This window comes from Pogoniulus pusillus, chromosome 18 (assembly GCF_015220805.1).
Source record: "Pogoniulus pusillus isolate bPogPus1 chromosome 18, bPogPus1.pri, whole genome shotgun sequence".
NCBI lineage: Eukaryota > Metazoa > Chordata > Aves > Piciformes > Lybiidae > Pogoniulus > Pogoniulus pusillus.
The window spans coordinates 14,176,914-14,192,462 of NC_087281.1; the positions used below are offsets into that span (position 1 = coordinate 14,176,914).

Genomic DNA, 15,549 nt, shown 5'->3' on the forward strand with positions numbered 1-15,549 from the left:
TCCACCTACAAATCTGATCTCCTTTCTCCTACCCTTGCCATTTTGTTTGGTGGAATTGATTTTTTTTTCAAGGCTGAAACTTGATAAAAAATCAGTTCATTCCCAATTATCCACAAAAGAGGCAAACTAGAATGACATGGTATGAATGGTTGGTTGAGCCTAGCTGGGATATTTTGGTGAGAAGAATTAGATGATAGGCTGTGAAAAGGAAACAATGGTGATATCTGCTTTACTCATAGGCTTGCTGAGATGTATAAGAGCCAGAACACAAACATAGATAACAGAGTTGCTCTCTGGGCTCTGGGGCTGTATGAACTTCTCTCTCTAACCTAGCTTGCTGCCTGACTAATCCTTTTGCTTCCTAACCCCCTTGGCTGACCCTCCAAACTCACCTTGAACGTAAGGCAAAGTCTGGGGTAAGGTAGAGGGATGGGAAGAAGGTGGAAGGGTGGTTGAGAGCCCCTCCTGAGGACTCAGGTTTCTGGGAGGGCTGTTGTGTTTCTGCATTACTTTTTAACTTGTCTATTTCTGTCTATAGCTTTGGATATTGTAAATATCTGCTTTTATATTGTGCTAAGCTGTAAGTACAAAGCTTCATTCTTTAATTTCCAGTGGCTAAGTCTAGCTTGGGTGATTTTTTTAAGTGTGGGGGAGTGGGTAACATCCAAACTGTCACAATTGGTTACAACAGTCATCTGCTGAAAGGAGGGACAAGAGCCATCACTTGGTGAGGTGCAGAGCATGGCAACTGCCACTGTTTCTAGTAGGAGAATAGGCTGCTGAGCTCCTGTCAGGAATGTACTGCTTTAAATTCTTCTTGAGTTATTTTTTCTCTTGTTAAAGGGCTCACCTCTTAGGGCAGTGACTCCCAAAGTGAGTAACAGCGTGCACACACAAGATAAGTTTGCTCTTGTAGCTCAGCTGTTTTGACTTAGAGTATGACCACCATTAAGCTACTGTGGTGACACATGTCACTACTGCTTGTGGAGAGTCATAGAATCATAGAATGGTTTAGGTTGGAAGGGACCTCAAAGATGATCTAGTTCCAACCCCTGGCCGTAGGCAGGGACACTCCCCACTAGAACAGGTCACTCAAGGTGACCTTTAAATCATGCTCCAACTTGTCCTTTCCAGTTCCAAGAGATTCTGTTCATCTCCTGTGGTGAAATGTCCTTGTTTTTTTCCTGAACTATACAGCCTACCACAAATTTTATGAAGACAAAAGTCTGATCAGGTTGGAGCAGGACTTCCCAAACTGTAATGGACCATGTCAAGTAGTCTGCAAAGACGTATTAACACAACACATTGACATTCTCTCTCTCTAATGTTTCAGTTAAAAGTGCTTTGAGAAGGAGTGCAACAGGCTGCAGGAAACACCAAGGTGCTCTGTGGCTCCAGAGGAGATGGGGACCATCAAACTGACAGGTCAGGTTTGCTCTCAGAGCATGTTTCTGTTGGTCCCCACTCTTGGGTGACCAGTGCTTTCTGCACTCCAGACTCCCTGTTTCTTGCCTTTCCACATCTGCACTTCACCTGTAGAGCAACTTCACAGGCATCAAAGCAACCTCAAAACCTGTTTTCCTGAGGAGCTGGTCATGTCATACTGTGCACAAAATAGACGCCTCCAAAGACTCCAGTTCCAAGAGCCTCTCACAGCCATTGACTCAAAACCAATCTCCCCAAGAAAAGATCCTACTGATGAGATGTCTTCTCTTTCATTGCTGGTAGACAAGGATAAAATGGAACACATCAAACATGTCTAATTTCCAAAGACAAGGCTGTAAAATGTCACACAAAAGATATATATATATATCCATTACTTTTACCACTTTTATTACCTCTCTTTCTTGTCTTTTCTTTGCTCTTTATTCAGCTCTTGGAGGAGCCATTGTGTAGGAGAATCAAGAGCACATTTCTGTGGTAGGAAGTAAAGGAAAATACCTTCCCTGTTTTATTTCACGATGTACTATGCTCATCCCTTGCCACAAAACTTCTTATGAGGATACTGTTCCTCATGTGAAACACTTTTCTTCCCTGCAAATGATCAGCTTTGTATTTGTTTTAAATCATTATTTGTCAAAATGCCATCAAACCCCCTTGGTGTAACATCCCTCCCCCCTTAAAGCCCACCTCTATAGAAGTACTTGCTTGGATGGCTCTAGCATGGGGCTTCAATGTGGTTCAGAGCTTGAAAAGAAAAACAAACCAAGAAAAATGAAGCACCAAACAGAACAAAAGACACTCCTGTGCTTGGACTTTAAGGAAAAATGTTGACTACACACAAGTATTAGTAACTATTCTAACCGAGAGATAAGAAGGTATTGATCTGCTATTGATGGGCTATAGGAGAACTGCTTGCAAAAGGTAAATAGAGGAGGCCTGGAATTCCTCAGACATGACCAAGCAGTTGTTTAGAAATAATGCTTACAAAATACTGCAATCAAGGAAGAGCAGAAGCACACAGGAAAGGCTGCAGCTGAGATGAGTGACTGCTGACCAAGGCATGGAATAATAGAATCAGTCAGGGTTGGAAGGCACCACAAAGATCATCCAGTTCCAACCTCCCTGCCGTGGGCAGGGATGCCCTACCCTAGAGCAGGCTGCCCACAGCCTCAACTGGCCTTGGCCTTAAACACCGTCAGGGACGGGGCCTCAACCACCTCCCTGGGCAACCCAGTCCAGGCTCTCACCACTCTCATGCTCAACAACTTCCTCCTCATATCCAGTCTGACTCTCCCTACCTCCAGCTTTGCTCCATTCCCCCATGTCCTGTCACTCCCTGGTAGCCTGAAAAGTCTCTCCCAGCTTCTTTGTAGACCCCCTTCAGATACTGGAGGGCAGCAAGAAGGTCACCTGGGAGCCTCCTCTTCTGCAGACTGAACAGCCCCAACTCTTTCAGTCTGTCTTCATAGCAGAGCTGCTCCAGCCCTCTGAGCATCCCAGTGGCCCTTCTCTGGACACGCTCCAGCATCTCCACATCCCTCTTGTAATAGGGGCTCCAGAACTGGATGCAGTACTCAAGTCGACAACCAGGTGATCAAGAGCAGCAATGTCAAGTAGGCTCTTCTGGATTAGAGCCTCTTCCCAGCGGGAATTTGGCCTAGACTTCCTGTAGCCCTGCAGAAGAGTTGACAACTCTGGACTGGCGAAGCTTAATCAAGGAGACACCAAAGGCATCAAGGAGTGACAGGACTAGGGGGAATGGAGCAAAGCTGGAGGTGGGGAGATTCAGACTGGACGTGAGGAGGAAGTTCTTCAGTGTGAGAGTGGTGAGAGCCTGAACTGGGTTGCCCAGGGAGGTGGTTGAGGCCCCATCCCTGGAGGTGTTTAAGGCCAGGCTGGATGAGGCTGTGGGCAGCCTGCTCTAGGGTAGGTGTCCCTGCCCATGGCAGGGGGGTTGGAACTAGATGATCCTTGTGATCCCTTCCAACCCTGACTGATTCTATGAGTCTATGCTTCTAACCCTCCCCAGGGGTGGGGAAGGCAATCCTTCCTTCTCCTTCAGTTTCTCAAGCAAAACAAAAAACAAGGCTTACTCTTTTTAAGGGTTATTCAGGAGCTCACTGAGGCAGCCAACTCCATAGCGTCTGGCACTGTAAACTAGTCAAGGAAAAATTAGGAACTTCAAAAGTAAGGCAGCAGCTAAGTTTCTGGTTTAGGTTGGAGCTTTTCAGTCATTACTTTGAATTTATTTTTTTTCACAAGTGCCCAGTCCTGTTCAGTATCTTTATTGATGATCTGGATGAGGGGATTGAGTCCATCATCAGTAAGTTTGCAGATGACATCAAGCTAGGAGCAGGGAGGTGGTGAAGTCACTGTCCCTGGAGGTGTTCAAAAAAAGCCTGGCTGAGGCACTTAGTGCCATGGTCTAGTTGATTGGACAGGGCTGTGTGCTAGGTTGAACTGGATGATCTTGGAGCTCTCTTCCATCCTGGTTGATTCTGTGATTCTATGATTCTATTTTCACTAAGTCAAAACAGTTGATATCTCTCCCATATTCCAAACAGAATGTAATAAATTGAAGCTGGCTCAAAATACCTGTGAGATACTGGCTCAAATGCCATTAAAACTCCATGTCTTCTGTGGAGATGAAGCTGGCTCAAAATACCTGTGAGATACTGGCTCAAATGCCATTAAGACTCCATGTCTTCTGTGGAGATGAAGCTGGCTCAAAATACCTGTGAGATACTGGCTCAAATGCCATTAAAACTCCATGTCTTCTGTGGCAAATCGACTTCAAGGCTGAAACATATCTATTTTGTGGGATGCTCTGGGCTAGTAGTTGATGGGTGGATGTATCCATGGGCATGCAGCTGCAAGGTCAGTGTGAATCTTCAACTAAGCAAGTTTACCTTTATCCAGAAGAGCTCCTGCTTTCAGCAGTGAAGGCAGATTATATATTGTGAAACTGTTAGAGAAAACCCAAAACCTAGATTTTTTTTCTATAATAAAACCTAAGTTTGAAAATGCACTAAGCCCACAGCAGCATAGATGGCATAGAGCAGCAGCAAATGAGTGCAATAGAGGGAGTTCAGTTCTCAACTGTGCAATTATTCAGAGGACAAAAGTCTTCTCTTTCAGAAAGGATGAAGGTTTCTGATTATTTTAAGACCAAATCTGATTTTACTTAATCTGTTTCATCACAAATTCACTTTTTTTTTTGGCACCTATTTGTAGCATATATCTGGCATGCCGATTAGAAGAGACAGCTGTGCTGGAGAAACCAAGCTGCAAAATAACCGTGTCTGCTGTTTAACACCAAGCACAAGGGACAGGCATGACAGCTTGTTTCTGAGCTTATCCTAAATCCTTTGCTCCTCCCTTAGTGTCAGGGGGGCTCACAGGCAAACTGTGCTCCCTCCAGGTAAGGGAGGGTATTGGGGTACAAGGCTATCTCAGCCAGCTCCCCAGTGTTCGCCTCTGTGAGTGAGAGGTCTGCAGTGACCCTGCCCCACACGCAAGGGAGGGGGCTGCGAGCCAAGCCTCAGTGCCTGCGGGTCCATGGCTGCGCAGCAGTACTCTGCACATCCGATGTGATCAGCTTTGTTTGCGAGTGCCGCTGCGGAGATTTGTCACCCGCTTCTTCAGCGCATCGTCACGCTGCCGTCCTCCCCTCTGCTCCCTGCCCTCCATCCCCTTATCGGTGCCCCCCTCCACCTTCCCCCTACTCGATTGCACTCAACAAGACAGTCTGAATTTTCAATATCTACTTTTTCCCCCCCCCTTCTTTTCCTCCTTCTTTTGTCTTCTGGTAACAGCGTTTGGCATTTCCCGGACAGCCCGTACTCCATAAGGCCTCAGTGTCTGAATGCGAGGACGGCTTGAATGTTGCCTGCTGAGACTGAAGAAGAACTTGAGTGAAAATAATCCTCTCTTTTGTTCCGCTTGGGTTGCTTTTTGTTTGCCTGACAGATGTTCAGCCCCTGTGCGTGTGCACGGAGCGGCTCCTCCGCCAGGCCCTCTGATCCGCCAGCTTATTGATTTCTGCCTATCTGTGCGGCTTGTCTCCAGCCCTTACAGATGCAAGGGCTGTGGCCCGGGCAGCAGCCTCTCTCCTTTGCACACAAATGGGGTGATCCTCTATTGTGAGGGGCCGGCAGAGGAGAGCTGGCCTTCGCTGCCGCCTTCAGCCCTTGTGACAAAGTCGGGCCGGTTCTGGAGGGCAGAAGCGAGACGCACATCTAGCACCAAGCTACGATGCTGCCCTTTGGCATCTGACACGCTAATCCTGCCCGAGCAAACGGGAAGGGAGAGGAGGCTTCAGGCTGAAAGGCCTGGGAGCCCTGCACTGTGCCTGGGTGTTATTGCAAGTTCGTATTTCAGTCGCCTGGCTGATGGACACAGGGATCAAAGCGGTCACCTTGCAAACCTTGCTGTTGCCCTGCTCCTCCACCATGGTGTTGCTGTCCACCGTTTCACCATCTGACATAACCACACAGTTGCTGCTTCCCAGACTTTCAGATGGTGATTAGTGACCTTGTAAGCCACTTGTGATGCTTTTCTTCCATCTTGCTTTTTCTGTTTTGGCTTGATTCTCTGTCTGCTGAGTAGTGGTGCAAAGACTGTTAGCAGAAAGGTATCAGGGTGCTGTACAAGGGAGGCACACTGCAGACCTGCTAGATTCATTTTGCTTTTGACAGCAGTTTGGCTTTTCTTTAACCCCTGACATATGCCTGTAGAGGTCTGAACTGCCGCTGGTATAAGTGCTCTGGATGAGTGTAGAAGAGGAGGAGAATGTTTGGTTATGCTTGGTATAGAAAAGGAGGCAGACGTTTGGCTATGCTCAGTATAGAAGAGGAGGCAGACGTTTGGCTATGCTCAGCTGTCTCCCCTCTGTAAGTCCATGCCCCTAGAAAGCAGACACTGCGTTGCCTGCCACATCCTGTGACTGCAGCTCTTCACTGATGTCTGTAACGCATGTGTGGAGTGGATGCACCCTCAAGGTGTATCCCTTTCTACGAGGCCAGGGCAAGGGCTTGTAAAGGGCAGCTCCAGGGTGTGTCTTTCATCCTGCCAACCCATTATATGCCTTGCACCAGCAGTGAACTTGCTGGCTGCAGACCAGCTTTACTGCTTTCTACCACATCATCCCACCTTGCCTTCCCTTTCCTAAAGCATATTGCATATTGCTGCGCCTATCAGAGCCTCCAGAGCTACGGCTGCACGCTGTCTAGGAGAAGGATGTCCTTGGATTTCACTGGTGCTACTGGACACTAGGTTGTCATTGAATGCCACAGTAATTGAGGGCACCAGTTTATTGAAAACTAGCTAGCTATGTGTAAATAATTGTTGCTTGACAGAATGTTTTACCTGCAGAAACAAATACAGGCACTTTTGTAGTGCTACCCAGCTCTCCTCCTGAAGAGCTACTCTTTGTTGTCAAGAGCTGGTGTAACTTGTTAAGGCAAAGTGCCCTGTGACATGTCGTAATCTGCTGGATCTTCCTGTCAGATATGTTTTACATGGTGTCAAGTGATTTATACTAACATGAAAGCCAGGGGTTTGCAGCCTGTAGTGACCTGTGTGGCAACTCCAGATGTGTTAAAGTTAGTGGGTCTGAAACTGACACCACAGTACAGTGCCTCTCAGTCCTCAGTGGATGCTTCCCACCAACTGCTTGCTGGGACAAGGCTCAGCCAGAGCTGATGGCAAAGGAGGTGCCTCTGTGTAATACTCCTCTAAATAATGTCTAGCAGTAGGCTGGGAAGAGAGACCTTGACAGCATCCCCAGGGCAGCACATGTTCCACACACACATGTGAGCCCTTGCTGACTGTATCATGCCATGGTCTAGTTGATTGGACAGGGCTTGGTAATAGGTTGGACTGGGTGATCTCAGAGCTCTCTTCCAACCTGGTTGATTCTATGATTCTATCTCAGTGTACTTTGGCAGCACTAGAGGGGTCTCTTTTACTCCTGTGAGTAAGACAAATGAGTGCTCCTCTCAGCACCAGCTCAGGTTTTGAGATACCCTTCTCCGATGCATGTGTAACACAGTTCAGGCAGGGTCTTTAATGTAGGGGGGAAAAAACACTGACAAAGCCACAGCAGTGTCAGTAGCCAACAACTTAATTTTGGATCTTCCTTTCACATAGGTAAAAATGAGGAAAGGGGGCTCATTTGAAAAGGTGAAAAGCTTTGTACAATGCTCCCTGGTTTGACAAGTGGGGTCCCACCAAGCCTGCTGGACCTTCTATTTGGCATTTCTTTCAGTCAGCAGGCAAGGACTGTAACTGCTGAGAATTCATTCCATGCACACCCTACAAAGAGAATTTTTGCCTTGGGAATATCATCCAAGTTCTTTATTAGCTGTTTTGTGGCTTGGTAGCCTTTAAGCTGCAGGTCTCAACCTGCTACAAACAAGGGGCTTGGGGCTAAGCATTCACCTGTAGCAAGCTGTGGGGCTGGACAAACTCCTAGTTCAAACCAGGAGGGGCAGCAGGTGATGTGTGAATGATTCACAACTGGAGGATGAAGAGGAGATAAAATTCCAAAATGTAGATCCATTTGCCCTCTGAAATCCAGAGACTGGGTGACAAAAACTTCCTCTGGCTTCCGGGAAATGCCTCACTGATGTGGGAGGATCCACGAACACAGCTTTGTGCATCGGTCAGTATCCGTAGGACAATGTAATGTGCAGCCTGAAACGAGTGATTTTGTACCTCCAGGTTTTTGCAAAGGCCACGTTTTAACTCTCTGTTGGCACTGTTAGACCAATGTGGTGGCAGTTATGTAAAGCAGTTACAGTGCATAGGTGGTACCTGAAACCCAAGCTGTGCCCACGTTGAGTGTTAGAAAACGAGAACCAGTATTTGGACTAATTCCTTTGTCTTGTTTCTGCCTTTATCCTTGCAGCCCTTCTTGCTCTGCACAGCCTGTGGGGGATGTTGTTGTTTTTAAGGCTGTGTGAGAGCTATTCTGTGACTTTTCTTTTAAAGCAGTGCTTTGAAATTCTGCTGCTTCTGTAGTGCGGTTTGAGCGCAGTTGCGTCACTGTTGTGATGGTCTGTCAAGCCACCTAATTGGGTTGTCTCATTAAAACTTGCCGTCAGCGCTTACAAGGCAGCAGACCTGTAGTCCAACACTGTAGTTAGAGCCACACTGGCTGACCAGGAGCCTGCACATGGGTTGGGATGTGGATGCGTAAGTCAAGGAAAAACTGCCACTCTCGTGAACACATTCCGCAGCTTCTAACTCAAATGTAGCAGACAACCTCCAAATTTACTTTCTCTAATGATACTAACTGGAGCAATTGAATTAAAATCAACAACTAAGTGGCTTTTAGGCTCCAGTTCAAAGCCATGACTACTTCTAGGATGTCAAACCGTACACTTACGGACCATCCACTAGTCCTTATTGGATAGCTCAACCTCAGCGTTCTTTATGTTAGCAGGAGTGTGAGGAGGAAATGATGCAAGAAAAGGACAAAGTTGTGCTCTCTTTAATAGAAATTGAATCCTTGTGTGCTAATTTGTGCCTAGCTGGAATATTTTGGTGAGAAGAATTAGATGACAGGCTGTGAAAAGGAAACAATGGTGATGTCTGCTACACTCATAGGCTTGCTGAGATATATAAAAACAAGAACATAAATATAGATAAGGGAGTTGCTCTCTGGCTTTTGGGATGCATGCACTTCTCTCCTAACTTGCTGCCTAACTAATCCATTTGCTTCCTAACCCCCCTGGCCGACTCTCCAAACTCACCTTGAATGTAAGGCGGAGTCTGGGGTAAGGTAGAGGGGTGGGAAGAAGGTGGAAGGATGGTTGGGAGCCCCTCCTGGGCACTCTGGTTTCTGGGAGGGCTGTTGTGTTTCTGCAATAATTTTAACTTGTCTATTTCTGTCTATAGCTGTAGATATTGTAAATATCTGCTTGTACATTGTGCTAAGCTGTAAGTATGAAGCTTCATTCTTTAATTTCCAGTGGCTGAGTCTAGTTTGGGTGCTTTTTCTTCACAAGTGTGGAGGGAGCAGGTAACATCCAAACCTTGGAGTAGCTCCAAAATGCATTTTGACTTTGAGTGCAAACAGTTAATGATAAAAGCCTTTACCTGTGCAGGTCAAAATATTAAATTACTACAAGAGCATTCTCCTACAAGAAGTCTATTTATTCTTTCATTTTAATCTCAGCCAGGTAGGTAAAATGACTGCACTTACTTCAGGAGTCTGATTCACTGTCCTTTGTATATTTTAACTGTAATTCTGATTTCTGACATCATAGTTATATTTATCTGAGAGCATGAATTGTAGCTCTGAACTCCAGGAATGCACAAGGACTGAAAATGAATGAAGCTTTTCTGCTAACAAAGGGTTTAAATTAAAGTCTCTTAAATGTTTGTGCAGCAGTATTATGGGTTAAATTAGGCATGTCAATACCTGCATAGAGATGCTGCTTTGGCCACTCTGACTCCCCAGCTGCTCAGAGAAGAGCATCTTGCCTGTTCATTGCTTCACTGAGTTTGATGGAGAGTATCCTTTGATAGAGAAGCATATTAACAGAGATGAAGGGCACTACAGCCACTGACTTTAAAGGCTGCAGGGCCCAGCAAAACACATCTGAAGGTTTAGAGGTAATAGCCTGTACTGAATGATGAACCTGTCTACTCACAGCTCTAAGCTCAACAGCTCTGCACTGAGGGCCTGGAGAGAGGAAGGGGGAAACTGAGTCCTCGTGTTTCTGCAGGAACACTTCAACCATGACCACGTGCACATTCTGGCTGAAATGAACAGCTTCCAGGAGATATTGGCCTCCCAAATGATGTCTTCTGAAAGGTAAGGAGGGCAGATGAAGCTTTGTTATACATCAGTCTAACAAATGTGTAGCTCAAGCAGAGTCACGTATCACACTGGTTTTCACGTGAGCTTGTGTGAATGCTGCTCAGAATCACTTAGCATGCTACAGGGTGTAGGCAGTGAGGTTTTCCTTCCCCTCCTTCATCCAGCCATCCCCATGCTGGAGCTATATGTGAAATCTCCACATTTGGGTGCATCTTTTAAAGAGCAACTTAATGCAAAAGCCCCACTATGTACAAACTGGACACACTTTGAATCATCTTTTAAAATGGTTTTACTTCAACTTTTGTGGGTTAGCTCAGGGTGAGTACTTCTCTTGGCTTTTGTGAAAGGAAAGTTCATTTAAACATGAGGAGGAATTTTTTTCACTGTGAGGGTGACAGAACACTGGAACAGGCTGCCCAGAGGAGTTGTGGAGTCTGCCTCTCTGGAGATACTCAAAACCCACCTGAACATGTTCCCGTGTGATCTAGTATAGGTGATCCTGCTCTGTCGAGGGGGTGGGGTGGGTTGGACTCGATGATTTTTCAAGGTCCCTTCCAGCCCCTGACATTCTGTGATTCTGTGAAAAGCTGTAAAACCCCTGACTTTGGGAACTATTTTAAATCACAGAGTGAAACCACACTGCATGGCTCTTCCAGAGACAAATTATCTTTCATTTCAAAAACTCTCATCTAATTGTCATTAATCAAGCCATTCCCTGCACTAATAAGACAAAGGCAGGGACTGGAATGCCATTCCAGCTCAGGCAGCTGTTGCACACGTCAACCAGTTTCAAAATGCTTGCCAAAAGTTGTAAATGCAGTTCTAATGAGATTGACTTGTCTGCAACTAGCAAACAAATACCAGCCGCACCAAAATGTTTGTTTGCCGTGGGACTTAGTGGAGATTGTGTTAACCATCCATACGTGTCAAGAAAAGTTCAGATGGAGCATAAGGTGGTGACACTGGAATGCAGCTTTCTCCAAAATGATTGCTTATATAAAACCTGAGGAAAAATCTCCTCCTTCTCTTTACTTCCCATCCTCTCCATCCCTCATCAGGACCCTTACCTTTCTGGTATTTCAGGGCACGAGGTTCTTTGCAAAGGCTGAAGAAGCAAGTTACGAATATGTTTTCTACTTGAACATCTGAGGATGTGCTCCCAGTAGGGGACAGAGTCCCAAGGCACTCACAGTGCCTCAGCCACAGTACCTCACCTCACAGTACTCGCACCTCCCAGGTACACCCATCTGAGTATGGTTCCACCGGCAGCCCAGGTGGGTTGTGAAGAAGAGGAGATAGCTACCCAAGTCACCCAAAGTCTGCAGTATGACAGCACAGCATCAAAAGACCAACAAACAGCTAGATCACCCACCAGGTCTGACTGCCAAGCTGATTACAGCCATTTGTACAAAGCCTGCTTAAACAGGCACTGGGTGAGAGGGGCTGGAACCCTGCTCAGCTAAGCCATCGCAGTGGGCCGGGCACTGCAGATGTCCTGTACTTACACATGGGTGAGCACCCAGGTGAATCAGCACATTGGTGGCTTCTTGTAGAACCACCAAGGACATCACTGAACTTGTGTGGCTGGAGAAAGCTAAGCAATAAAAAAAAATCTACATGTTAGAGAAGGCAGCTCTTAGGTAAGCCCAAAAGCACTGTGAAGTATCTGTCACACTGCAGCACAACTTGCAATCTTCTACATCTTAGAATCATAGAATCAACCAGGTTGGAAGAGACCTCCAAGATTCATCCAGTCCAACCTAGCACCCAGCCCTAGCCAGTCAACTAGAATGGCACTAAGTGTCTCATCCAAGCTCTTCTGGAATACCTCCAGGGATGGCAGCTCCACCACCTCCCTGGGCAGCCCATTCCAATGGCAAATCACTCTCTCTGTCAAGAACTTCCTCCTAACATCCAGTCTAGACCTCCCCTGGCACAACTTGAGACTGTATCCCCTTGTTCTCTTGCTGGTTGCCTGGCAGAAGAGACCAACTCCCACCTGGCTACAGCCTCCTTTCAGGTAGTTGTAGACACCAATGACGTCACCCCTGAGCCTCCTCTTCTCCTCAGTAAAAATGGGAACCCAGATTTAACACTCCTTTTATGATTCATTGATCTGCAGTGTAAAAGCCTGATTGATTTTTTGGTATTGTGACTACTCCCTTACAAGTATCCTTTTATTCTGTGTTTTGTGCCAAATAATATTAGTTATTGCAGGCTCCAGCAAAGTCCATCCCTACCCCCACTTGAGCCTCTGAAATGAACAGTGAAGTTTGAACTTTACCAGCAACTGTTAGGAAAAGGGCCAAGAACAGCCTAACAGGAAAGATACTGAGCATTGTTTGTTTGTTTTTTCTGCTAAAGCATGTTTGTGTAATTATGAATACGTTGCTGGAATTGCTTGGAAAAGGAAGCACAGATAAAATGGTCCATACAGTTTAACTGCATGGTAGAGCTGAACGAAGAGAGAAGCCTGGTCTCACTCTGTTGCACTCACAGGGACAAAACCCCTTCTCAAAAGGAATTTGGTTTGAGCAGGCAGATCAGGAGAGAAATCTTTAGTTAACTTCAGGCCCATGTGTCATATTGTCTGGTTTACAACTGCCCCAAATGGCCTAAAAGCGAAGGACATTCACGCTGAACAAAAGCAACGGCTGAAAGAAGTTGAATGTTAGAATTTCCAAATCCCTCTAGTCAAAAGTTGGTTCCTAACACTGGATCAAGAGCCCTGAACAAGGCAGCAATTACTTTATGCTCCTAAAACTATCTCCTACAAGACTAGAGAGAGACAGGACTAACATATTTCACTCAGATTTACATGAATGCTTCTTTAATCATTCCTCACTTCTCTCCAAGATTGGATTGGTAAAATCCAGAATCACCAAATTAAGATCACTTGCCAGGGCAGCTTTCTCTTGCTTTTCAGGATGGATGATTTTAGGGTATCAAAAAACCAGTTGATTCAAGTGTTGGAAATCACAACTCTGTCCTCAGAAGTAGATAAATGAAGGAGTGAGTTGCAGTAGGACAACTTCAAACTGCTATATTTCAAATGATGTTTTATGATTCCCATGGAAATAGCTTAATCTAGGAAAATAGCAAGGAAAAAAGAAGCAGCAGCCTGCTGCTTACTCCCATCACTCTGAGGCATATGTAGTGTTACAGGCATATCTCACTGTAAGTGAAAAACATCATTCTAGAGTGAGAAAGCTCAAAATGTTGTTTTATTAAATCCAATACTATGCTTCAGCCTTAAGAATACCTTAGGTTTAGTTAAAGGAAAATAGAACTTATCCTTGACTGAAAGAGTGAATGATACAAGAGATGAAACATTTATAGTGCATTTGCACTGTTTATTTCCTGTCAAGCACTTTCATTTTCCATAGCAAACAAGCTCCCTCCCCGTGCACAAAATGGGTTTAACTCAAAACAATATTGATGACAACAACATCCAAAAATACAGCAAGCTCTACTTTATTCCAAACCTAGTTTTCAAGGTAAATTCTGACCTTGTACTGTCCGCTATGGAAGCAACGATATGCTTCCATTTGGCTGAGGTCAAAAGAAAGCCTCCCAACTCCTCAATAAACAGTACCACAAAGCACATTAGAGTGGGAAGCTGGTAAAGGATGTGTAAAGGACTATTTTTACCCGTAGCGTGTGTAAGCGCCTGGGAGCCTGCGCTAGCAGCTAACTACTGCCATCGTCCGGTGGCTCTTAGTATTGCTGTAGATGACGTCCAGCTGTAACTGCTATTCTTGCTGTACACCCGGGTTGGCGCTTGAGAGTTCTTGAACAAAGTGCTTAGAAAAGCTCATCCAAATTAGTCAGATCCAACAACACAGCTCTCTTTTTGAAAAGACATAAAGTGTTTAACACTAAGAAAAGGCACTGGGGCTGTTCAGTCTGGAGAAGAGTAGGCTCCCAGGTGACCTTATTTTGGCCTTTCGGTATTTGAAGGGGGGCTACAAAAATGCTGGAGAGGAATGTTTTAGGCTATCAGGCAGTGACAGGACTAAGGGGAATGGAGCAAAGCTGGAGGTGGGTAGGTTCAGACTGGACATGAGAAGGAAGTTGTTCACCATGAGAATGATGAGAGCCTGGCCTGGGTTGCCGAAAGAGGTGGTTGAGGCCCCATCCCTGGAGGTGTTTAAAGCCAGCCTAGATGAGGCTGTGGCCAGCCTGATCTAGGGTAGGGTGTCCCAAGGAGGACACTCCTGGGTTGCCCAAGGAGGTGGTGGAGTCACCATCCCTGGAGGCATTCAAGCCAAGCCTGGATGAGGCACTTAGTGCTAGTCTAGTTGATTGGACAAGGCTGTATGCTGGGTTGGACTGGATGACCTTGGAGGTCTCTTCCAACCTGGTTGATTCTGTGATTCTTACTCTGCCCAACAGTGGCACCCAGCGGTCAAGTGTTTCCATGAACACTTTGCAAATCAGCTGTTCAAGTTCCCACTCACCGATTTCCTAAACACGACTAGACTGTTCAAATGCACTATAGCTGTCTCAATTACCGAGGTTCAAATGCTACCTACTATTTAAACAGTCTAGAAAGTCTAAGACCACCATTGCTGGTGAAGAACCAGCAGGAGACAGAAAAAATGTGCAGCACCCAAAATGCCACAGAGAAGGCAACAACTCTCTCACCAGGAGACAGGGTAGGGTGAAACCATCAGTGAAATTTATCTTTGAGAAAACAAGTATGCCATCTCAAGCTGCTAGATATTTTATATCTCCTTTTCTAACTTGCTACAGGCTGTAAGAGGATTCCTTGACAAGAGAAGACTATTTTCTTCTTAAGGATGCAGCTCTGCTTTCTACAAGGTCCTAGCACCCAAGCCATTTTCCCAGGAGTTTGATACAGTGCACCAGACACTTTTGAAACAGTTTTCCAAGAATCAAAAGCAGTAGTAGGACTGAAAACCAAACCAAAACCAACCCAGAAATTAAAAGGCATCCATGACTCCATACCAAGTTATTTTCCATCAGTAGCCAGAAAAGGACAGTGCTTCAGATTTTAAGCACTCCCTCTACAGAAGCACACAGAGGTAAGCCCAGGTTTAAACTTTGAAAGATTCAATTTAACATCTGTTCCTTTTAAACAGAGAACCTGAATTTTGGGTGACTCATATTTATAGCCTCTGTAAGTAAGTACAGAGGTCAAATGTCAGGACAGCATGTCAGAGAGACCAAGGAGAAGATACAAAAAGCAAGCTATGAAGCATGAACACAACAAATGCTTTTCTCATTAAACAGAGGCTGAACAGAAAGCACTA

General features: G+C 45.6%; 1 long non-coding RNA gene across 1 annotated transcript; it reads left to right on the top strand.

The window, feature by feature from the left end:
- Nucleotides 1-1,021: 1,021 nt before the first annotated feature.
- Nucleotides 1,022-15,470, top strand: LOC135183460 (uncharacterized). The gene is made up of 3 exons (XR_010305572.1): nucleotides 1,022-1,425; nucleotides 10,106-10,267; nucleotides 15,029-15,470. It is a non-coding gene; the product is annotated as an uncharacterized LOC135183460 (long non-coding RNA).
- The last annotated feature ends 79 nt before the right edge of the window (nucleotides 15,471-15,549 follow it).